The 24,909-nt window shown below is 39.3% G+C and overlaps 1 protein-coding gene across 6 annotated transcripts in view; it reads right to left on the minus strand.

The window, feature by feature from the left end:
• GAPVD1 (GTPase activating protein and VPS9 domains 1) overlaps window positions 1-15,400 on the minus strand; it is a 70,746-nt gene extending 55,346 nt beyond the window's left edge. For 4 of the 6 annotated variants that reach the window (XM_060100555.1, XM_060100553.1, XM_060100554.1 and 1 more), the window contains exons 1-2: window positions 15,245-15,400; window positions 12,013-12,144 (exon numbers count right to left, since the gene is read on the minus strand). The gene's annotated coding sequence lies outside the window, so the exon portion shown is untranslated. Of the gene's footprint in view, window positions 1-9,719; window positions 9,828-12,012; window positions 12,145-15,244 lie in introns of all 6 variants that reach the window. The other 2 variants (XM_060100552.1, XM_060100551.1) reach the window with 2 other exon arrangements.
• Window positions 15,401-24,909: the final 9,509 nt, after the last annotated feature.

A 24,909-nucleotide genomic window follows, 5' to 3' on the forward strand; every position in this document is an offset into this window, starting at 1 on the left:
TCCCTATTTTCATCTTTAGTGTCTATATCTTGTCCTTCCAGCAAGAATGAAGGGTCCCCTCAAAGGATGAGAACATCTCTTAGACCTATGTATCCCCAACCCCCAATACCACGGCCAAACACAAGAAGTTCTCACATATCTTTGCTAACTGCATTGTCACAAGGTGCTCTGAGAAAAAGAACATAAGTAAAATCAAAAGATTTTTAAATTAACATTAGGCACATTTCACAATAATAGAATTTTTTTTCTCTGAAATTTGCCAGCATTTTCCAAGTTAGATAATTTCTTTTTGGAGTGGTCAAAAATTGGACTTTGAAATTCTATAAAATTCTTTAAAAGCTCACTTGCACTTGACACATTTTCTACAAAAATAAAAGCAATTATACCCATACATGTCAAGTCAGATTTTAAGGTTTTCAACTCATGTTATGAAGACTTATCACTGAGAGCCCAGCAGGGAGATTTTAGTTGAAGGAGTGAAGCACATGGGGTTTTTGTATCCTTCCAACAACAGTATAGAGGCTGGCAAACTACAGCCTGTGGGCCAAACTCGACCAGTTGCCTACGTGTATAAATAAAGTTTTACTGGAACACAGTCATGCCCCTTTGTTTATGTATTATCTGTGGCTGTTCTCATGCTGCATAGCTAGATAGCTGCCATAGTCCTCCAGAGTCCATATGGCCCCCAAAGTCTAAAATATTTACTAGCTGGCCTTCTATGGAAAAAGCCTGTCAACTGCTGATAAGCAAGCATACCTACTGTAATACAGAGCATGGAGAGGAAGCACAACCTGATAAGGTGAAATGCGTGAATTAGAAAATACATTAAAAGTTCCAAGGACGATACACATATTATAAATGTTAGCAACTATGCCTGAACAAACCCCTGTGACTCAAAAGAAGGACTCTAAAGTAGAGGGAAATTATTTCAACTGTTTTATGGAATGAGAATCATGTTTCATATTTTCTTTGATGAAAATTTCTAATTAAAAGCATCCCAAGGGACTTCCCTGGTGGCGCAGTGGTTAAGAATCCGCCTGCCAATGCTGGGGACATGAGTTTGATCCCTGGTCCGGGAAGATCCCACATGCTGTGGAGCAACTAACCCCATGCACCACAACTACTGAGCCTGCGCTCTACAGCCTGCGAGCCACAACTACTGAAGCCCTCGTGCCTAGAGCCCAAGCTCCACAACAAAACAAGCCACCGCAATGAGAAGCCCGTGCACTGCAACGAAGAGTAGACCCTGCTCGCCGCAACTAGAGAAAGCCCACACGCAGCAATGAAGACCCAAAGCAGCAAAAAAAAAAAAAAAAAAAAAAAAATCAATCAATTAATTTTTAAAAAAAGATCTCACGTGCCGCAACTAAGACCTGACGCAGCCAAAGATAAAATAAAAATAAATAATTTTTTTTTTTAAACAGGTAAGGTAGGGAATTCCCTGGCAGTCCAGTGGTTAGGACTCGGTTCTTTCACTGCAGAGGGCCCAGCTTCAATCCCTGGTCGAGGAACTAAGATCCCACAAGCTGTGCAGCGCAGGCACCACCCACCCAAAAAAAGAGGTAGGGTAATTTTTATCATTTCACTAGGACACAATGAGACATACTCCACGTCCATCACATGACAGAAGTGACCAAAACAAACCTTTCCATGAAAATAAGTGGTAAATATCAGAGTCATAACTAAAGAGGTGAGACAGACAACTTGCTAACATGATGAAACCTACACTTGTAAAAGGCTTATTAAAAGTGAAATTAGGGCTTCCCTGGTGGCGCAGTGGTTGAGAATCCGCCTGCCGATGCAGGGGACACGGGTTCGTGCCCCGGTCCAGGAAGATCCCACATGCCACAGAGCGGCTGGGCCCATGAGCCATGGCCGCTGAGCCTGCGCGTCTGGAGCCTGTGCTCCGCAACGGGAGAGGCCACAACAGTGAGAGGCCCGCGTACCGCAAAAAAAAAAAAAAAAAAAGTGAAATTAAAGGCCAACTATCTTCAATCGAAGAGCATTTTTAGTAACATAATATGCCACACACAGGTATGGCTTTGAAATGTGAGAATAAAACATGATTTGCAAATAAATTCATGTGTGTAAGATGATCCAGTTAAAAATTACAGAAATGATGACAACTAAATGTAACGTGGTATCCTGAATGAGGTCCTGGAACAGAAAAAGGACATCAGGTATAAACTAAGGAAATCTGAGGGCTTCCCTGATGGCGCAGTGGTTAAGAATCTGCCTGCCAATGCAGGGGACACGGGTTCAAGCCCTGGGCCGGGAAGATCCCACATGCCGCAGAGCAACTAGGCCTGTGAGCCAAAACTACTGAGCCTGCGCCCCACAACTACTGAAGCCCGCGCGCCTAAAGCCCATGCTCCGCAACAAGAGAAGCCACCGCAATGAGAAGCCCACGCACCGCAATGAAGAGCAGCCCCCACTCGCCGTAACTAGAAGAAAGCCCGCACGCAGCAACAAAGACCCAACGCAGACAAAAATAAATTAAAAAATAAAATATAATAAAAACATTAAAAAAAAAAAGGGGGGCTTTCCTGGTGGCGCAGTGGTTGAGAGTCCGCCTGCTGATGCAGGGGAGACGGGTTCGTGCACTGGTCTGGGAAGATCCCACATGCCACGGAGCGGCTGGGCCCGTGAGCCATGGCCGCTGAGCCTGCGCGTCCGGAGCCTGTGCTCCGCAATGGGAGAGGCCACAGCAGTGAGAGGCCCGCGTACCAGAAAAAAAAAAAAAACATTAAAAAAAAACTAAGGAAACCTGAATAAAGCATGAACTTTAGTTAATAATAATTATCAATACTGGCTCACTAATTGTAGCAAATGCACCATTAATATGAGATGTTAATAATAACAGGAACTTGATTCTGGGTATATGGTAACTCCCTGTTCTATCATCTCAGTTTTTCTGTAATTTAAACTGTTCTAAAAAGTAATGTCTATTTAAATTTTTTTAATTACATAAACAGGGGCTTCCCTGGTGGCACAGTGGTTGAGAATCTGCCTGCTAATGCAGGGGACACGGGTTCGAGCCCTGGTCTGGGAGGATCCCACATGCCGCAGAGCAACTAGCCCTGTGAGCCACAACTACTGAGCCTGCACGTCTGGAGCCTGTGCTCCTCAACAAGAGAGGCCGCGATAGTGAGAGGCCCACGCACCGCGATGAAGAGTGGCCCCCTCTCGCTGCAACTGGAAAAAGCCCTTGCACAGAAACGAAGACCCAACACAGCCAAAAACAAACAAACAAACAAACAAACAAACAAATAATTTTTAAAAATTACATAAACAGGGACTTCCCTGGTGGTGCAGTGGTTAAGAATCCAATGCGGGGGACACAGGTTTGATCCCTAGTCCGGGAAGATCCCACATGCCGCGGAGCAACTAAGCTCGTGCTCCACAACTCTAGAGCCCACGAGCCACAACTACTGAAGCCCACACATCTAGAGCCTGTGCTCCACAACAAGAGAAGCCACTGCAATGAAAAGCTCATGCACCGCAACAAAGAGTAGCCCCCGCTTGCGCAGCAATGAAGACCCAACACAGCCAAAAAAATAAATAAATAAATTACATAAATAACATAATTCTAAAACCAAGCATCCAATTTAGCAACTTTTTTCAGTATAAAAAAATATACAATTTTTTTTTTTTTTTTTTTTTTTTTTTTAGCTAATTGGGCCTCTCACTGTTGTGGCCTCTCCCGTTGCGGAGCACAGGCTCTGGACGCGTAGGCTCAGCGGCCATGGCTCACGGGCCCAGCCGCTCCACGGCATGTGGGATCTTCTTGGACCAGGGCACAAACCCGCGTCCCCTGCATCGGCGGGCGGACTCTCAACCACTGCGCCACCAGGGAAGCCCAAAAAATATATACAAATTTGAGAAATGCATGTGAACACTGTAATTTATCGGTCTCCAACAACCACCATCTAGAAGAAGGATTAGCAGCTATCCCATGATGTCCCAGAACCCATTTACACCTGGTAACACATTGCGATGTTTAAACTATCACACTAAGAATATTTTATCTTTCAGTTCACTGTGATCAGAAATGAAATACAGAAACTTCCTAACACAAAATTTCCACAGCTATGTTATATTTTGCACTAAATCCTGGTCAACTGAAGCAAGGCAAATATATTTCCTAGCCAGAATTGTTTAAGAAAAGCCAGTTTTTATATTAATTTCCATTTAATATCAAACTTAAAAAAAAAGCCATTATAAGTAGTAATGGTTGAGCCTGAAGAGGAGAGTTTTGGCTGGTGGTAGTAAAGCATATGGGTGCTTAGGAAATAAAAACAATAATAACTACCATGCATGTCAGGCTCGTCATGTACTAGGCACCAACCAGGTGCTTTACATGGACGTTCTTATTTAACCTGTGTAACACTCGTGAAAGGTAAGTATTCTTAGCCACTTTTTACAGATGAGGAAACTGAGGAAATTAAATTATTTTCCCAAGGTCAAGTTAATAACTAGCAAAGCCGAGACTAGAATCCAGGTGTATCTGGTTCACCCAGCTTTTACCCACCAAGCCATTTGCCTCCCAAGAGTGAGTGCTTTAATTTACAGTCAAGGTTACTTCTTCTAATAACCCCACTCTTTCAACAACTATTAATATGTCAGTTAGTATCTGGACAACTCCCCCTTTCTTGGAAAGTTTCAAACTGCCTGACAAAGTCAGGTTTAGTTGGACTTCAGGACTAAATAACCTAAATTCTACTAAAGAAATGGTATATGAAAGTTTAGAAAAAGTTACTAGGGACTAATCTAGATTATTAATTACCTTGATAATTAAACACACACACACATAGCAGGTGCTATCTAAAGTATTTTTAAAATTTTTTTTTAGTATTTATTTATTTATTTTAGCTGCACTGGGTCTTTGTTGAGGCATGCGTGCGGAATCTAGTTCCCCGACCAGGAGGGAAGTTCCTATCTAAAGTATCTTTTGAGACTTAAATGTGGGATTTCCCTGGTGGTGCAGTGGTTAAGAATCTGCCTGACAATGCAGGGGACATGGGTTCCAGCCCTGGTCCAGGAAGATCCCACATGCCACAGAGCAACTAAGCCCATGCGCCACAACTACTGAGCCTGTGCTCTAGAGCCTGTGAGCCACAGCTACTGAAGCCTGTGCACCTAGAGCCCGTGCTCCACAACAACACAGAAGCCACCGCAATGAGAAGCCTGTGCACCGCGATGAAGAGTAGACCCTGCTAGCCACAACTAGAGAAAGCCCGCACACCGCAACGAAGACCCAACGCAACGCAGCCAGAAAAAAAAATACATATAAATAAACATTTAAAAAAAGATGTAAATGTACTAACAGAGTTCTGGGTATAGCACTCTAAAGTAAAATAAAATGAGCTCAAAACTAGCTATATAATCTCTAGTGATTAATATAATCTTTCTGGAATTCAGTTTTTCAATGGAAAAACAAGGAATTATGGGTACCATTCCCTTCCCATAATTTACACTCTACGAATCTCCAAATAGATCCAAGTTCCCTAACTGGTTCCAGAACATCTTGGTCACCTCACTCTCTTTCTCTATGAGCTAACAGGGATTTTTTTTCTGTGGGCAGGTAACCTCAGATAGTAACCAATATTGTCAAAGTGATCTATACTCTTAGCGTATCATCTGCCTTCTTCCAATGTGGGAGCACATAAGATCAAAATGGCCCTTTATTGGAAAAGGTTCGGAAAATTCAAGATTATCATCTTCCTCCCAATCCTTCAAACTATTTAGAGTCTCATCATCTCAATAGTCTCCTTCCTGGTCTCTCCTTCCTACTGTTGAAGCAATCTTCCTAAAGCACAAACCTTGTCATGCTACTCTCCACTGCTTACAGAATAATGTCTACAATATGCTACAGGGTATCAAGCTCTCAACCATAAATTCCTCTTTTTATAACTCCTATCTCATCTCCCACCACCTTTCCACTTCCCCAAAATCAGATTTTGCTGCCATACTATATCCTAAAGTCTCCAACATTTGCACATGCTATTATCTAGGCTTAAGGGGCTCAGATCTTCCTTATCTTCAAGTGAACTCAGATTTCTCCTTTAAGGCCCGGCCCCCAAATCTCTTCCCTCTGTGAAGCTCTGGGGGAACTGCTCCTGACAACAAACAGGGTGCATCCTTCCTCCCTTATGACACTGAGTGGGAAAGTTACCCCATTTTAAAGTCTCTTTCAGTTTTTCTATTTACATCACGCAGAAAATCTAAGCAAGGTGTCAATTTGTCTTCAACACTTCCCTAACACTTGTTAATCTCTCCTTTTAATTAAAGACAGAGGTCTCAAACTCAGCACCTTCTGCAAACAGTAGCAAGCTAGGTCTTATAACATTGTTTTTATTATATTCAAGTTGCTTTCTATTTAGGGCAAGAGATGGTAGCCTTTCATTATGGTAATAACATAAAGCTTCTTTAAAAAATTTTTTAAAGGTGTCCAAATTTTTTAAAAAAGACATTTTAAATAAACAATAGTATAAGTAGTTTGCAGATTTGGGAAAAATCATGATGCTACTCAAGGATTAAGCATGGTTAACATTGTTATATACTGATGCCTCCACCTTGACAGAACTGTCAGTTACTTTTTTTGTTCATTAAACAGGTACATTTCATCATAGTATTTATGTACTATTCATATGAATGTGATAGGGCAAAAAAGGACATAACTGCCATTTTTTAATGACCTACTACAATGTTAGCTGTATTTTATCAATCAAATAATTTTAATTTGAAGATTTATTTTAACTACCCACCCCTTTTAAGGGACCTAACCAATTCATTCCAGAGATGGGTGTCCTTTGCAAATATTTTTTTATAAATATAATCATGTTGAATTACAATGATTTGTCTAAATGTGTTTCCCCTTACAAGACTTACCTCCTCCAATGCAGGAATAGTTTCTTATTCATTTTATGTTTTGCTAAATTACATACTCTAAAAATCATTAGGTATTAAAAATAATGAGCTCATCTTTTTCCAAAAAATGGACAGACAAGCACAGTAAGCTTTATTTAACATATATCCTTCACTCATGCATTCAAAAAATGTTTATTAAACACCTACGAAGTGCCAGGCACTGATGAACCGGACAGTTTAAGGTCTGCTCTTGAGGGACCCACATTCTCATAGGGATACATGACATTCTAATGACACTTTTAAGTCGTTGTCACAGACTGGATTTCTACATACCCTCTACTTAGAATCCTTTGCCTACTCCTTTTAGTGGTCAGTTGAGTCCCACGTAGGCAGCAGGGCCCAGCTCAAACTGAGGAGCCTTTACCAATCTCTTGACTCAGATACTTTCTCACAGACTATTTGCAACAAAATGTTGTTTTCTCAACAAAACTCCAAGTTCCCTAAAGTAGGGACATAGTCATCTTGGTATCCCCATTACTTGGCAGAGGAACTGGCATTTAGCAGGTGCTGAATCAATGTCTGAATTTATTAAAAAATTAATAAATAAGTGACTGAATGATGAAGAGCAACGCTCCAGTTAGGAATCAGCCAAGCTGCTGCTAACTCAGTTCCAAAATGACTGAAGAACAGTAACTTAATGTAAGTTGAAAACATCTACTAACTTCCCAATGAGCATGCTTGAAATAATTATTAATGTACCAAAAAGATATTTCCTCACAATTAAGAAACATATATCATGAGAGGGGAAAAAAATGGAAACAAGTGATACTTTAATATCTTTAGTTGGTATTTTTGAAACAAAAGTAAAACATTATAGAAAAAAAGAATGGACTTAGTATCAACTATTCCTGGCACAAGTACAGGGAACTGAAAGGCACACTACTTTGAAGATATAAGTATATAATATAAAGCCAGATAGTATCCAAAATTCAAATTAACAGTACAAGATTTCTTGTTATGACAGCAAAACTCCAGACCCCACCAAAAGTGAATAAATAAAATACAGATGTCAATTTTACCCCCAATACATTAATTAATTTTCCAGAACTAAAAAAGACAAACCACAAAAATAATGAAATTCATGCATAATAAATGGCTTGTGGATTAAGCTCAGATTTTATAAGACCACACAACTGACAGAATATCAAAACACTTGGACAGCTAATATGCATTACTGAGTAAATACTAATGTATCCTCACTATTCCATTAAAAAACCTTGGCTTTTTAAAATATTACTTGAAATCATTACTAATGGGACTGTTAAACAAGATTAAGTTTGAAAGACATTAAGTAAGTTATGGTACACCCCTACCATGGAATACTACGTAATCATTAAGAAGGAGGTAGAGGTACATGGAAAGGTATCTACCACATACCACTAAGTGAGAAAGCAAACTGCAGAACGATATGCATGGTAAGATCCCAGAGGCAGTACAGTCGTTAAAACACAACCCCCCCCCCCCAAAAAAAAAGAAAAACACAAACCCCAGAGCAAGACTACTTGAGCTCAAATCTCGGTTTTGCTGCTCACTAGCTAAGCAACCTTTGGCTAATTACTTCTCCTTGCCTCGGTTTCTTCATCTGCAAATGGATGTAAAATTGAAGCTTACTTCGTAGGGTATGTTCATAAGTTTGTGAGGGTTTAACAGGTTAACATATGTAAAGCACTTAGCAAGAACAAGTGTTAACTATAATTTGGGGGGAAAAAAGAAAAAATCCAAATCATATAGCATATGCATATACATGCAGGGCAAAAAAGCTTTCATTGTTGCATTGTTTTTAGTTGTTCTTTTTTTTAACAAAGAACATTTATTACTTTAGTAATTTAAATTTTTAAAAAAAGGAGAACATAATAAAAATTTGGCACTAAGAGCTCCCCTGCTGAAGGATCTGCTAGTACAATTACTTAAACACTCAAGACCAAACAAATTCTGTGAATAATAAAAAATGTGAAAATTTCAAGTCCAACAAAAAGGACACAATACTTAATCTCTAGGTATAATTCAACAATAACATGCTACACACCAACAAGGAGAACTGCAATGGTATTAAAATTATATCCCTTTTTTTTCCCCAAAGGCAATAAATAACACAAAAATATCCACCTAATCTGGAATGCATATCAGGAACTTTCATAATTATTTAAACCTTCATTAATTTTATTAGTCTGAAATTATATACTACCAAATCTAATTTCCTCTTATTCAACAATCTCTAATGACACCTCACTAAGACAGATATAAATCTGGAGATCAAGATAAACCAAATAGTTAAAAAAAACCTAAAACCCTTAGAACTCTTGAGAGGAAGATTTCACCACCCACATGCTTTGAGGAAGCTTTGGTCCCCAGCATAAACTTAGCTTCTTCCATAAATACAGTGGGTGTACAAAACTACCAAACAGAAGAGCAGAAAGAGAACTTTGAGCTTCAGCTGCATTTTTGCTGAGCTGTAATACTGGTAAGGCCTGTTTCAAGATCCAAGGGTACACCCTCAAATTTAAGGAAAGCATGTAAACAGCAGACTGACATGTCTATGTCATCACATTTACCAGAATGGTACTTCATAAAATTACAAACATTTATTATCAAACTTCAAATAGCATTATTATCACTGTGTTCTACCTAAAAGGAACCTTCCAGAACAAAAAAAAAAAGAAGAAAATCTTGTTAGTTAAATAGCTTTTCAAAAATAAATAGAAATCAATAAATGTTAGCAATTACTGTCATTACTGTTATTATGATGTTTTGGAATGATGGAATAGAAACTTACTCAGAGGGAGACTTACTTAATAAGTTACGTTCCATCAGAATCCAAGTTGGCCCACCACATCCTTGAATAATTAGATATTAAAAGGCACTTTCTTTTAGAGAAATCGAAGTTAGATTCCTTGGTTCTAAAGGAGGTAAAGATGAAATAAAGTCTGCAAAAAGAATTAATCTATTCTTTCCTAAGCTTTTCTGACATAAATCCATATTTGTAAACAGTTTGCAATTCTGACTTAAGTGTTATGACTTTTAGACCTAATGTATTTTTGTCAGGATTTATAAACAGTGAAAGTAAAATCAAGAAATGGGTCAGAGTTCTGCATTAGAAAATGAAAGGAGACAGTTCAGAGTGGGTTGAAAATAGATGACTTTAGCCTAAGCCCTAAAAACTTTTAAAATAGATGTATTTGGATAAAATTTAGATTGCTTGGGAATACAATTTGGTTCTGATCCTGAAAAAAAGGAAATAGGCTAATATCCCAACTAAATTTCTGTCTTTTAAATTTTCCAATATTAATCCTTTCAAAAATTCACAGAAAATAAATTGAAAACATAAATTAGGTAAGGGAAAAAAAAAGAAGACCTGAACATGTTTGACGACATGCTTCCCACTAGTCTCCAGCGTGGGTGTACAGGCATTACATGGGAGCAAGACCAAGCAAGCATCTTTTCAGACAGACATCTTAGATTAATGAACAGACATCTTGCCTGTTTTTACAGTTACAGTATGCTTAAAGCCTTATTTTTCTTTTCTTTTTATTTAAGTATAGTTGATTTACAATATTGTGTTAGTTTCAGGTGTACAGCAAAGTGATTTAGATATATAAATCTTTTTTTCAGATTATTTTCCATTATAGGTTATTATAAGATATTGACTATAATTCCCTGTGCTATACAGTAAATCCCTGTTGCTTATCTATTTTATGTATAGTAGTTTGTATCTGTTAATCCCATACTCCTAATTTATCCCCCCCACCCCCTTTCCCCTTTGGTCAGCATAGGTTTGTTTTCTATATTTGTAAGTCTGCTTCTGTTTTGAAAACAGTCATTTGCATTATTTTTAGATTCCACATATAAGTGATATCATATATTTGTCTTTCTCTAAGTACAATATTCTCTATGTCCACTCATGTTGCTGCAAATGGCAATATTTCATTTGTTTTATGTAGAGCCTTATCTTTTTAAAATGGCTGACAAAAAGGTGAATATGAAGATAATTTTGGCTTAATATACATAATTTAATTACAGCATTAGTATTAAGTTATATTTTCCTTTCAGGTATAAATACTTATCAATTATCTGGTTCATCTTCAAACTTAAAAAAAAAGAAAAAATACATTATAGAGACCCTTCAGAAGTCTGTATTTTTTTTTAAACATTTGCTCAACTGTTCATTTATATATATTAAATATGCAAACTTGAGGTATCAACAGATGTTCACCACTTCTTCTGACCTTTGCATTGCAGAGTTCAAAACTGGGTTTCAGCTTAGAAACAATGAAGAACTACCTTTCTGAAAATGTTTTTACAAAATCATAATACATATTGAAACATACTTTAAAAAATCAGAAAATATAGGTAAACATAAAGAAGGAAACATTAATTATCTATAGTTCTAAAAACCAAAAATCAAACAATTTAGTGTCTAAAGCTTCATCTAAAATGTGTACACAATACAGAAAGTATTGATCCTAGTTCCTTTACAAATGAAAATATCTTGATTAGGATTAAAGAGTTAAGGCCACAAATAATTCTATGCAAACACAAGTTTAGGTAGTTCAAATGTAAAAAAATACATAACTGAAATCCTTCTTACCTAAGAGAAAATTAACTCCAGAGAAGGAAATGTGTGGGTGAAAAAACCATAAAGTTGAAAATTTAATCATTTAAGAAAAAATTTTTTTCAATTTTTTTTGGTCTTTCCAAAGCAAGTAAGGATTCCACTTATATCAGACTTTTACCCGCCCCCCCCAAAAAAATCATACTTTATCTTGGAGAATCGTAATGTATAACCAACTCCCCAATACTCTCATTCCTAAAAAAATAATAATAATAAATAAAAGTGAAACATCTTACAATTGGGAATATATCCACTTTCCTGCTTCAATTTTCTGCAAATATCAGGGGTACTTTTTCCAAATAAACCAATTTAAACTAAAGCACATCATGTTTAAAGAGTGGCAAATTTTGTATTGTTAGTTTCACCAAATAAGAGTTAATACATATTGTTGCCGTTTCCAGAATGCCATTATCAGGCAGCATCACCTGGTAAATTGCTAAGTGCCATCACTGGAAAGCTGCTCACAAACTCACCGTGGAGCCAACTGGGTGAAGTGGGAAGTGACAACGCTGTGACAGTGGTCAGGAAGGCACCAGAAGAGTAGCACTTGTTTTAAAGTCAGGGATGTGGTATGAAGGTGGAAAAGGACGAAACCAGGTTGAAAGCTGGAACACCAAAAGGTAACTACCAGTTACTGAGTGAAAGCCATGTTCCTGAGCTTTTACATATATTATTATTTTTGAAGTTAATCCTGTGTGATAGCTATTTATCACCTCCATCTTACAGCTGAGGAAACAGGATGAGAAAAGTCAAATAACTTACTGCATAATCATGCAGCTATCATGAAGCAAACAAGGAATTCAAAACTAGATTTATTTGACTCCAGAGCCCAGACTCTTTTCATTTCCCCAGGCTGCCTCTCTGGTTCTTCAGTATATAGAATTCAGGTTCCCTGTGAGCAATTTCACTGTTGTGGGCTCTAGGAGGGAGAGATCCACCTGGAGGCAAACGGTCACATACTATCACCTGGGGAGCCTAGAGTTTTCAGCCTTTGTTCGTCCCAAGCCACCGCTATACATAATCTTTTCTCCCGTTTTCCCTTTTACAGACCTAACACACTGGATGGGTGGCTGGAAGGAGAGAGGAAGGGAGGGGTGGAGGGAGGGCGGAAAGCTGACTTAGATGTTTATTTGATTTACAAACTCCTCTATCCTTGTCTTTGTTCAAGTTGTTCCCTGCACCTGAAGCCCTTCTCCAATATCCCTATAGCTAATCACATCTATGACTGAAGGTCCAGTTCAAATGCCATCTCCACACAGCACTCCCCAGTCTCCCACTCTCTCATTCAGTAGTAGTATCTCCAATCTAAATTTTCCTGACCCTTTATGTATAAAATAAATATACAAATAATATGATGCCGGGTAGATATACACTATAAATACAATAAAGGGGCAGGAGAGAAAGAATGACCAAGAGGGCAGTGTAAGGACCCAGAAAGTATCAGGAAAGACCTCTCCAAGGCAGTGATTTGTAATACGGCGTGTTTAATTCAACACAAACTATTTCGGCACCAATATCTGTTTCACAAAATACTCTTCTTCAATTCTCCACACCCTCCCCTTAATCTTTTCCAGAAATAGTCTGCCGTAGTGGTTTTTCATTACTGCTATTATTTTAGAGGAAAAAAACATCTCACACAAGATGTTGACAGGTGCTTTACAAACAGGTGCAAATTTCAAATCACGAATATTCTGAAAAAATGTTAAAAGTGATTTGTCAGTGAGAAGTCTGATGCCAAAATGAAGCTGAACTACAAGAATTTAAAATGGAATGTCAAGAAAATGACTTAGCAACTCTTCAACTCTATAATCTGCACGTTTACTTTCTATCATATATGAAAAGAAGAATGGCAATAGGAAAATATACTTGAAGAGAGATCCTGCAGTTTTTCACTTAAGGATAGATGGGGACTTCCCTGACAGTCCAGAGTTTTCACTGCCAAGGCCAGGGTTCAATCCCTAGTTGGGGAACTAAGATCCCACAATCCGCACACGGCACAGCCAAAAAGAAAAAGAAAAATTAGAATATCCTCACCCCTTTAAAAGCCACACTATCTACATGCCTTAAAGAAAACCAGCACATGCTAAAATTTTCTTTCACAGGCTTATACAAGAGCTTGGAGAGCTCAAGCCCTTCAATCACTTGGAACTAGAAGATGCCTAGTTAACACAAAAATCTAAGGGCCAAACTACTCACTTCCCTTTCTTCCTCAGATTTATTCTGCCGATTCCCCAGTACCCTGAAAGAAATATCTGTGGTCTATTCTATCTTTCAAAACGATTACTCTGATCCCAGTCAAATCTTTTCTCTTACTTCCCTGATTACAAAATTCCCTCTTTCATCTACACTATCGTCCTATCTGCCTTGACTTTTTTCTTATCTAATGAGAAAAATATTCTTCCAGGCAGACTTACAGATCCCCAAAACTTATTTCTACTTCAGGAATTCTTAATTTTTTTGTGCCATGGGTCTCTTTGGTAGTCTGGTAAAGCCTATGGACCCCTTCTCAGATTGCTTTTAAATGCATAATTAAATATATGGGATTACAAAAAAAACTAATTATACTGAATATTAGCAAAACAATTGAAAAACCCTGATATTGCAATATATGTACACCTTTATTAGCACATTAAGTAACAAGATCTAACGGTGGATTCACTAATACCATAATTCAAAAAAATTATGAGCATAAATGGTATTTTTTAAATGTTTATTGGAGTATATCACCAATGATATTTTGAGACATCTGCAACAACTGTAAACATGACACAAAAATATCTGTAATTTTTATTGGTGACAAAGTCACAGGCATTGCTAATTCTACTGCGGTTTGTTGCTTACATTCATAATTGAAGGAAATGATAATACAGTTATCAGATAATAAAAATAAAGACGTGATTTTATCCCCATTCTAGCTCAAGGAGCCCCTGATTTCTATCCACCAACTGGTGAATCCCTGGTTAAAAATCCCTTCTAGTTCAAAACCTTGCTCAAACTGATTTTTGCCACAAATTTTAAAATAAAAACACTGATTTCTCCTTTGATCTAGCTCTCATCTGAACATACCACCATGCCTCCCTGTTTTTACGCAGATGTATACACAGAACCCTGTTTATTTCTATGATTTGCCTATCCAGCACCCATTTAAATTTTGCCAGTCAATAAAAGGCGAAATTGAAGGAAAGGAGATGGAAGCAACCAACAGCTTCTCACTTACAGACCTCCAACAGGAAGTGGAAAGATGCCAAGTACGGTGTGTACGTTTTTGGTAGGTGGGCTGCCCGACCCGTAAATCCAGCTTGTCAAGAGTCTCCGAAGCAAGACATCTTCACCAGCGGCACTCAGAAGACATTCCACCTCCTCCTCGCCTCCCATACTCAGTTCCCTGGCTGCCAGGTCGCTCGCCTCTGGCTCTCACCCGAAGCCACCCCGCGGTCCTCCTGTCCCTTCCCATCCCATCCCCCACGCGTCCCTCCCTCCAGTCCGCCCCAGGCTGCCCTGGCCCCTGCGCCCCGCCACATCTCTCCCTGGACCTAACCGTGTGCCCCCACCCCCACTTCTCCCCTCATTGCAGGGAAGGGCCCAGGGGTCAGCTGGACCCGGGGGCCCACCGTCAGCGCAGGCTGCGGCCCTAGGCCGAAGCAGCACGGCCGCCAGGCAAGGAGCCGCGCACTCCGCGCAGCTGGATCGGGGACGTGCACTCACCAAGAAGATCATGCGGAGGAGGGCACCGAAGTCTGCGCAGGACCGCCACTCGGCCTCGGAGCCGTCGCCCTCGCGGCGAACTGCCACCACCGCCGCCGCCGCCGCCGCCGCCGCCACTCGCTAGTTGGCTTCCCTGCGTCCTGCGGCGGCGCTGCCGCCACGCCATGGCGCGTGCGCGGCGCCGCGGGGACCCCTGGGACTAGTAGTTCAGGCCGGCAGCTAGCGGTGCCTCTTCCGCTTTTACCACCCAAGTCCGCAGCAGGCTGGAGCAGTCTTGAGCTGCTGGAGTACCGCGAAACGGCTTCCGGAAAATTGTTCACCAAACACTCACCCTTGCTTCCGCGTACGGTACTGCTGGATGTGAATAATCCGGCTGAGCAAGTATGTGTAAAGTAAAACAATTTAGAGCATTTATGTTTTAGATAACAAGTGTCACTTGGCCAGAACACATCATTTGAAACACACACACCCACACACCCCTCTTCTTCCTTTCTGTCAAAAGGGTCATTAATTGCCTTTGTGTTATCTGGATTTTCAGTCTTAAACCTGATATCCCACCCCTTTTATCAAATTTTACTTGACCATACAGTTTTTTAGGTCGATTGACAATTTATCTAATACAAAATTTTTAATAAAAACAATTCAGATATATTCAAATATAAAGTTAACTGAGCTGAACAGTCCTAGAAACCTTAGAATTGGAAGACAGCTTAAAGGTCATTAGTCCACCTCCGGCCCAGGCAGGAATTCCCTCTTGTACACTCCAGCCAGATAATCATCCAACTTCTCTTTCAAACAGTTCAAATTTCAGGGTGTTCACTTCCTTAAGTAAGGAGGCCTGGTCAACTGTTGGGCAGCGTTAAATGTTAGAAAGTTCTTCTGCTGAACCAAAATCTACTTCCCTTTTACTTTCTTCCATTGCTAGTTGTTATGCTGCCTGGAGCAATATAGAATGTTTTCCACTTGATAGTCTTTCAAAAAATTGAACACAATGATTATATCGTCCAACACTAGGAGTCTCCAGACCAAAAAAAAAAGGCATCAGTTTTGCAACAATTTCAGATCTGATTCAGCTCCCAGACTGCTTTCCATTCAGTCATCCTCCTTGATGTATTATCTTTAAAAATCGTCAAAATTTGCCTCAGATTTATAGCCTTGTTTTATTACCACAAGAGCATTCTGTGGTAAACTGGTCAGGTATTATTGCTATCATATTGCCATTCAACTGAATCAAGAATTCCATCAGATCAAAGATTATTCCTCAGCTCTGTTATAAAACATTGTCCAAAGCAACAAGGGAATGAAAAAAGCAACAGGATATGGTTTACAATTTAGGGTAAAAGGATAATTCACACAGATTAAGGATCATAATCATAAGCTAAGGTACAAAGTGCTCCAGATTCCTGGCGAAAGTCTTCATCAAATTGAGGGGCCATGACTTTAAGAAGGAAGTTAACACTTGGGAGTTACTGAATGGTTGGATTTGAAGAAAGAAATGGCATGTGAGGATTGCTAAGGAAGAACCCAGCCTGAGCAAAATGAATGCATTCACAGTTTGCCCTCACTTAACACTGAGTACAGTACTATAAGTGGGCTGGACCACACAGGCCAGGTTAAGGGGAAAGGAAAGGGCCCCCAAAGTTGCAAAAAGCTCTTGAGGGTTGTGAAGAAACCACACTGTGTGTAGTAAGTAAAAAGGGCACTGGGATGGTCAATTAGTTGTTCTGAGCCCTTCTCTGTCAACCTACAAATGAAGAGCTTGAACTAGGTAAGTTGTTCTCAATCTTTTTTTCCAGCCAGTGCATCCAAGGAACACAACCTGCACATTAGAACGATGATCACAACAACAGTAATTCTTGTGGAATATGAAGTATTTTTCTCAACGCCTTTTACACAGGGGAAAGTGAACTCAAGAGGTGAAAAGACACTCAATAAATAGTACTCCTTGAGGGCAGAGAACCCCGTCTTATTCACCACTGTCTCTCTGGAACCTGCCATACTACCAAGATGTAATACATACCTTCTTTAAAAAAAAATGAATGGGATGAATAAACAGTAAACCATGGCCAAAGCCTTTTTCCTTCCACTACATCACTCAGCCTTCCTTGACATACAGGGATGTGAAATTGCTTGTCCATAGTCACAGAATTCGAACCAGATCTTGATCAGAGCTCAGTTCTTCACTCTGCAGACCACTCTGCCACAGGAGCAGAGAGCAGTGACATACTCAGAATTTTTTTTAATGTCCTTTCTTTCATTTGTACACAGCCAGTCTTGGAGGTAAGACAAGAAAGCAGGTGCTATGCCAAGTGACTTGGGGGTCTTTGGCAAGTATTTCTGGACAAAAATATTTTTTCCTCACATCCATGAAAGCCCCCTGAAATGTCATCCTTAGTGTTAGAAACATTGAATCCTGGATGTTAGAGCTGAGTATAAGAGATCATCTAGTCCAATACCTGCATTTGTTTGAATTTGGAGGCTGTTCCTCAAGAGATCCTAATTAAAAAACACATGCCCCTGGGAAAAGTAACATTTAAGTTATTATGCATCCATACTTAGGAAAGAAATACGACAGTTAATTGAGAGCAAACCATACCAGAAAGAAAAGCAGGGCCATATCCAGAAAAAAATAAAGATTAGGAAGAGAGAGAGCAAGATGAAAGGGAGAAAAACAAGGACTTTATCTATGTGCAATTTTTAAAATCTATTTGGCACACAGTTTGGGAAATGAATTCATTTGAAGCAGTACATACTTAGGTGTAGATAGCTACAGCTTGTGCAAAGATTAATCTTAGTGTCTCATCTGAGTCAATTAAATTATAAACTAGGTGATACGTAAATATAGCAATAACATGGATAGAAACCAATACAGCAGAGAATGAACTCTGAGACTGTATTTTCTTTTTTAATTTATTTTTAAAAATTAAAAAAATAATTATTTGTTTGTTTTGGCTGCGCCGGGTCTTAGCTGCGGCACACGGGGCATCTGGCTCTTTAGTTGCGGCATGCGTGCAGGATCTAGTTCCCCAACCAGGGATGGAACCTGGGCGCCCTGCACTGGGAGCTCAGAGTCTTACCTACTAGACCACCAGGGAAGTCCCTGAGACTGTATTTGCAACTATAAAACAGAAACGTCACCAACCCTATCTATCCCGTCTGGTTGTTTTGAGGATAAAACCAAAGGAGGTAGGTCAAAGCTTTTTACCATAAAGCAAAACACAAATGTTATGCGTTGACATAGTTCAAACTCAAACAGCAGGCAAACATTATATGCTAAAGGCTAACTTAGTCGTTTTTTGTTTCTTAATCTCTTTTATAAAATTTATTTTCAATCTGACAAGTAATATATTAATTCTTGTTCTTAAAAATGTATACAGGGCCTCCCTGGTGGCGCAAGTGGTTGAGAGTCCGCCTGCCGATGCAGGGGATGCGGGTTCGTGCCCCGGTCTGGGAGGATCCCATGTGCCGCGGAGCGGCTGGACCCGTGAGCCATGGCCGCTGGGCCTGCGCGTCCGGAGCCTGTGCTCTGCAGCAGGAGAGGCCACGGCAGTGAGAGGCCCGCATACCGCAAAAAAAAAAAAAAAAAAAAAAATGTATACAATACACAACATGGATGGACCTAGAGATGTCATACTAAGTGAAGTAAGTCATACAGAGAAAGACAAATATCATGATATCACTTAATATGGAAACTAAAAAATAATACAAATGAACTTATTTACAAAACAGAAACAGACTCACAGACTTAGAAAACAAACAGTTACCAAAGGGGAAAGGTGGGGGGGAGGGATAAACTAGGAGGTGGGGATTAACATATATACACTGCTATATATAAAATAGATAATCAAGGACCTACTGTATAGCACAGGGAACTCTACTCAATACTCTGTAATAACCTATATGGGAAAAGAATCTGAAAAAAAATAGATGTATGTATACATATAACTAAATCACTTTGCTGTACATCTGAGTCTAACACAATATTGTAAATCAACTATACTCCAATATAAAAATTTTAAGAATAAATAAATAAATAATAAAAATTTAAAAATGTATACAATACAAATAAGTCAAAAGTTCCTCTTGATTCCCACCCAATTCCATCCAGGAGCCACTCTTGTCAATTTGATACGTATCTGTCCAGATTTGGTGGCGGGTTGTTTAACCCAAATAGAATCACACTGTACATACTGTTCCACGTTCTATAATGCTTTTTTCATGTAATAGTAAATCCTGGCATCTTTCCATATAGATACATAAAAATCTACCTCATTGTTTTGAACCTTGCACAATATTTCCATAGTACAATCTACCCTAGTTAATTTAGCATCCCCTGTTGATGGACATTTAGGTTGACTCATCACATTTTGAATAACAAAAAATACATGTGAATTAACTATATGTTATTTCTTAACGGGAAAATTTTTCTAAACCTCTGGAAAATCCAGAGAGACAGACATGGAAGCTGTCCTATACACAAGGGGCACAAAATATCCTTCATAAAGTCCTTTTTGCACTTAAACTGTCCAGTTGAAAGTAAAGGACAAGATTCCAGTCACAGCCCCACTCCATGCTCTGGGCCCTTGGTTGTCCTGCACTGGCTCCCACTGGCAGGTTCAGAAATAGTGATACTCAGAGGTCGATTTACTATGAAGCTGATGGAGCTTTTGATTTAAGGCAGTGTACTCACATAGTCGTATGGTTTTATAACATTTGCCAAGGAATTTTAAATTATTGGCTAAATCGAGGACAACAGATAAAAGCCTAAAACTTGAGAATACTGGAAATGAGGATCATTTCCTGTAGAACAGGATCATAAATTATGCAACTCACACTTCAGCCCAATGAAATCTACTATAAAACTGATTTTTCTACCAGTGCAAGGGATGTCCAGACTGATAGGAGCTGTAATGTTAATGGATCATAAGGCTTTTGTGCATTATCTGTATTTGAATTTAACCCAAGACTAATTATAATATATGAAATATCTTTAACGTAATCATATTTTACATCTTTCACTGACAACTATTTTCATTGTCTTGTATTACTTAGTTTTAAGTTCTCAAAGTTTTTCAAGCTTGTTAAGCTCCTGATAGATAGATTTTTTTAATAACAAAAAGTATAGACAAAAAAAGTAACATACTTACAATTTATATACTCTTTGAAAATCAGATATCAACAATTTTAATGGCTACATAATATTTCATCATACTGACAAATCATAAATTGTCATTTCAAAATGGAAATTGTTTACTCCTGATAACAAATTTTTAAATGCCAAATTCATGCAAATTAAAGAAATTCTAGAATACAGATATAAGTTAAATAGAAACTTAATACTTTGTAAAGCTTATTTTAAAAATAAATGGTGGGCTTCCCTGGTGGCGCAGTGGTTGAGGGTCCGCCTGCCGATGCAGGGGACACGGGTTCGTGCCCCGGTCTGGGAGGATCCCACGTCGCGGAGCTGCTAGGCTCGTGAGCCATGGCTCTAGCCCATGCCCTAGAGCCCGCGAGCCACAGCTACTGAAGCCCCCGGGCCTAGAGCCCATGCTCCGCAACAAGAGAAGCCACCGCAATGAGAAGCCCACATACGGCAATGAAGAGTAGCTCCCACTCACCTCAACTAGATTAAGCCCGTGCGCAGCAACGAAGACCCAACACAGCCAAAAATATATTAATTAATTAATTAATTAATTAAAAAAAAAAAAGCAGGGAGGCTATAAAAAAATTAAAAAATAAAACAGGGATACACACATACACATTGCATATGAAGAAAACATCTCTAGAAGGCAACATAAAGTAGTGACAGTGGTAACCTTCATCAGTGTAGGGTAACAGGGCTGGGGACTGAGTGGCAGGCCAACTTATTTTCACTGTATATTGCATATTGCACCCATTGAATTTTACACCATGTATATATATTTCCTATTTTAAAAATTTAGAAATTTAAGACATATATCAAATATTATCACTCAGAAGCTATAGAGGTAGCTCTTTATCCTCAGTAGCTTATTTTACTTCAAAGGAAAACTTAAGATAGAAGAAAAAGGGCTTCCCTGGTGGCACAGTGGTGGAGAGTCCGCCTGCCGACGCAGGGGACACGGGTTCGTGCCCTGCTGCGGGAGGATCCCACAAGCCGCGGAGCAGCTGGGCCCATGAGCCATGGCCGCTGAGCCTGTGCGTCCGGAGCCTGTGCTCCGCAACGGGAGAGGCCATGGCAGTGAGAGGCCTGCGTACCGCAAAAAAAAAAAAAAAAAAAAAAGATAGAAGAAAAATTAAAACTAACATTTTATGTATAAAATTAAAATGCTTTACAATTAATCAAGTACCTTAATCATAAATAGTTTTGTGAGGAGGCAGAATTATATCCATTTTACATACTAGTGAACAGAGCCTCAGAGAGATTAAGTGACTTGCCCTAAGTCACAGCTTGTTGGTGCCAAAACTGGAACGCAGTTTTTAATGCTTGCAAACCCCATGATCTTTCCCATCACACTGACACAACATGCCCCCCTAAATACCTTTCTCCAAAAAAACACGTGAAGAACAGAAAATGCATTGTTACTTTTAAAAATTTTTATTTTATTTATTTTTGGCTGCATTGGGTCTTCGTTGCTGTGCGCAGGCTTTCTCTAGTTGCAGCGAGCGGGGCCTACTCCTCGTTGCCGTGCGCGGGCTTCTTTGTGGTGGCTTCTCTTGTTGTGGAGCACGGGCTCTAGGTGCGTGGGCTTCAGCAGTTGCAGCACGCAGGCTCAGTAGTTGTGGCTCGTGGGCTCTAGAGCTCAGGCTCAGTAGTTTTGGCGCATGGGCTTACTTGCTCCGCGGCATGCGGGATCTTCCCGGACTAGGGCTCGAACCCGTGTCCCCTGCATTAGCAGGCAGATTCTTAACCATTGCGCCACCACAGAAGCCCTTTTTGTTACTTTTGTGTGTGGGGAAGGGCGGGGAAGGTTCTCTATTAATGATTAAATTCATTTTCTAAAAGTGAAGACAAAACTTATTGAATAGCACATTGCACCTTCAGAAGTACTAAAAAGTCTTACATGATTAATACCTCCTATTACTCCCAGCTCAGGTATTAGGGAGATACTTTTCTTTCACTCCCTTATTTAATGAAGGCTAAGGAATTATTCCCAGTCTCTTAATAAAAAAGATATCTTTGTGGCCAATATAAGAGAGATTTTTTTTTTTTTAATTTTGGCTGCACTGGGTCTTAGCTACGGCATTCAGGATCTACACCGTGGGATATTCACCACGGGATCTTTAGTTGAGACATGCATGTGGGATCTAGTTCTCTGACCAGGGATGGAACCCAGGCCCCTTGCTTTGGGAGTGCAAAGTTTCACCCACTGGACCACCAGGGAAGTCCCCAAGAGAGTAATTAGATGTAGCACTTTTCAAAGCATTTCCAAAAATCTTTGTCAAATTCAGTGTAATCCCCAAACTTATTATTTCCCATTGAAAGTAATCTTGAAAATTCACTCTCAAGAGGTGGTTTTCTTGAAGAGCTTCTAAAATTTATTCTCATAGTATATTTACATGATAAATAATAGCATTACCACTATTCTACAACTTTCCCATACAGTATCTCATTTGATTCTTGAAACAAGCCACTAAGACAGGCAGGGACAGAAATCCCTGACACTCAATAGATGAAGAAACTGAGGCTCTGGGAGGTTGTTTTTTCCTATGGTCATGTGTCCTATCTCTTAGTTGAATGTTCTCTCCAACAAAGCATGTGAAAAATTCTTAATTATCAGAACTTCAACTTGTCAATTACATAGGACTTTTCCTTTTCCTTCTTGCTCTATGCCTTTTAATTCCCTTTCAGAAAGGAAGATTTGGGGACTAAATAACATTCAATCCTAATCAGTCCTGACTCTGCTTAGCTTTCTGAGATCAGATGGGAAATAGAAATCTATTTTCTTACCCATAAGAGCACAAGTGAAATGAGCTGGTTTAAATTACTAGATAAACTCTACATTTGTCTATCGCCCAATATCAAAATACTTGTAAACTATGTAACTACTCTGTATCCTAAAAACGATATGTAAGTCTTCTAAACCTGAAGCTCAGGATGACAACCTAGACTACAGAAATTAAAAATTAAACGGCCAAAGCTCAAATCCTGGCTCCATATCTTCTCAGCTGTGTGATCTCCTGGGCAAGTTTCTTGGCCTCTTGGAGCTTCGGATTCCTTAGCCCTAAAATTAGGGGTTTAAAAAAATGTTTTCATAAGGATTAAAAGAGATAATGCACTTAAAACATTTAGCATAGTGTCTAGCACTTATTTAAATATTGATAACTTGGCACTGACACTATTATCGGCATTTACGATTCAGCAAACTAGATTTATCTATGCACTTTCCTATTCAATCCATAAATGAATGCACTTTGCAATATATTGTAATATATAACATACCTAATATACTTGACATTTAAAAGATACTACAACCACCAATATACTCAATTCCCTTTAGCAGTTAGCCAGATATCACTTTTCTAAATCTCAGAAAAAGTAGAGTTGCAAAGGTTACTCCATCAGTCAAGGGTGAGGCTGAAACTAAGAGCTCTGTTTTTAATGGATATGGACTATGATATATACAGAAAATTTGCTTGAAATTATACGTAGCTGTAATGTGGTGGAATGGTGATTTCTATCTTGATAATGGACTAAGGTAACCTAAAGAAGGGTCAGTGTTACAGCAGTATACAAATCCTGTTGAAAGAGATGGATGATGCAACTTCTGTAGTAAGAATGGAGTCAACTCTGAGTCACCAGTATAACCCTGAGGAGCACTAAAGGAGATAGGAAAATTCTTGAGTACTGACTCCTAGGCTCAGCATCTTAGTCAACTGTGTGTAAGATGTTTCAGTGCTATTTGGACACAGTATTGCTCATACTAGTGAATCTCAAGAAAACATTTAGTGCAAAAAATACTAGAGTCATTAGCACCTGACTATAAGTCCCATGAATTTTCTGTAATCATCTCAAAAATATTTTGTGTCAGGCCTCTGGCCTGTCTCTAGTAGGTCCCCCAAAAAGATTTGTTGAATAAATGAACTTCATTTTTAAAAATTGTTAAGAGCATTGGCTACAGAGTCAAGCTGACTTGGATATCCTAACTCCATCACTTATCAGCTCTATAACTTTAAGCTAGTTAATTAATCTCTTTTGGTTTCAATTTTCTCATCTGTAAAATGGGAAATGCCAAGTATTGAACTGTAAGGACCAAAAGGCACAGGAGACAGACTAATGCTTGGCACATAGTAAGCCTGAAGTAAATAGCAGCCTTTATACTTTTTGCTACAAGAGTAAGGCATTATCAAGACGTCTTTGTCTATCAAACGCGTTTAAGCACAGATCAGACCTTTTCCATAAGGAGTGAAGGTAAAAACATATCCAAAAAGGATGAGGAAGGCCTTGTAAATGATAATCTGATCCACAATGGGAAATGATGGGCAGGAAGAGGAAAGACAGGGGGTGACAAGTTAGGAAAATGATACATCCCAGGGTGGGAGTGATGGCATTAGTAAGCTCTTCACAGGAGAGCTGCCACACGGGGAGGGGGCTCCCGAGTCAATTACTTAGGAATCAATTACTTTGGCCAGGCCTGCCCTGGGACTTACCGTGGGGCAAGGCAATGTGGAGATGCCTGGTATAG

This window comes from Mesoplodon densirostris, chromosome 6 (assembly GCF_025265405.1).
Source record: "Mesoplodon densirostris isolate mMesDen1 chromosome 6, mMesDen1 primary haplotype, whole genome shotgun sequence".
In the NCBI taxonomy this organism is placed as follows: domain Eukaryota; kingdom Metazoa; phylum Chordata; class Mammalia; order Artiodactyla; family Ziphiidae; genus Mesoplodon; species Mesoplodon densirostris.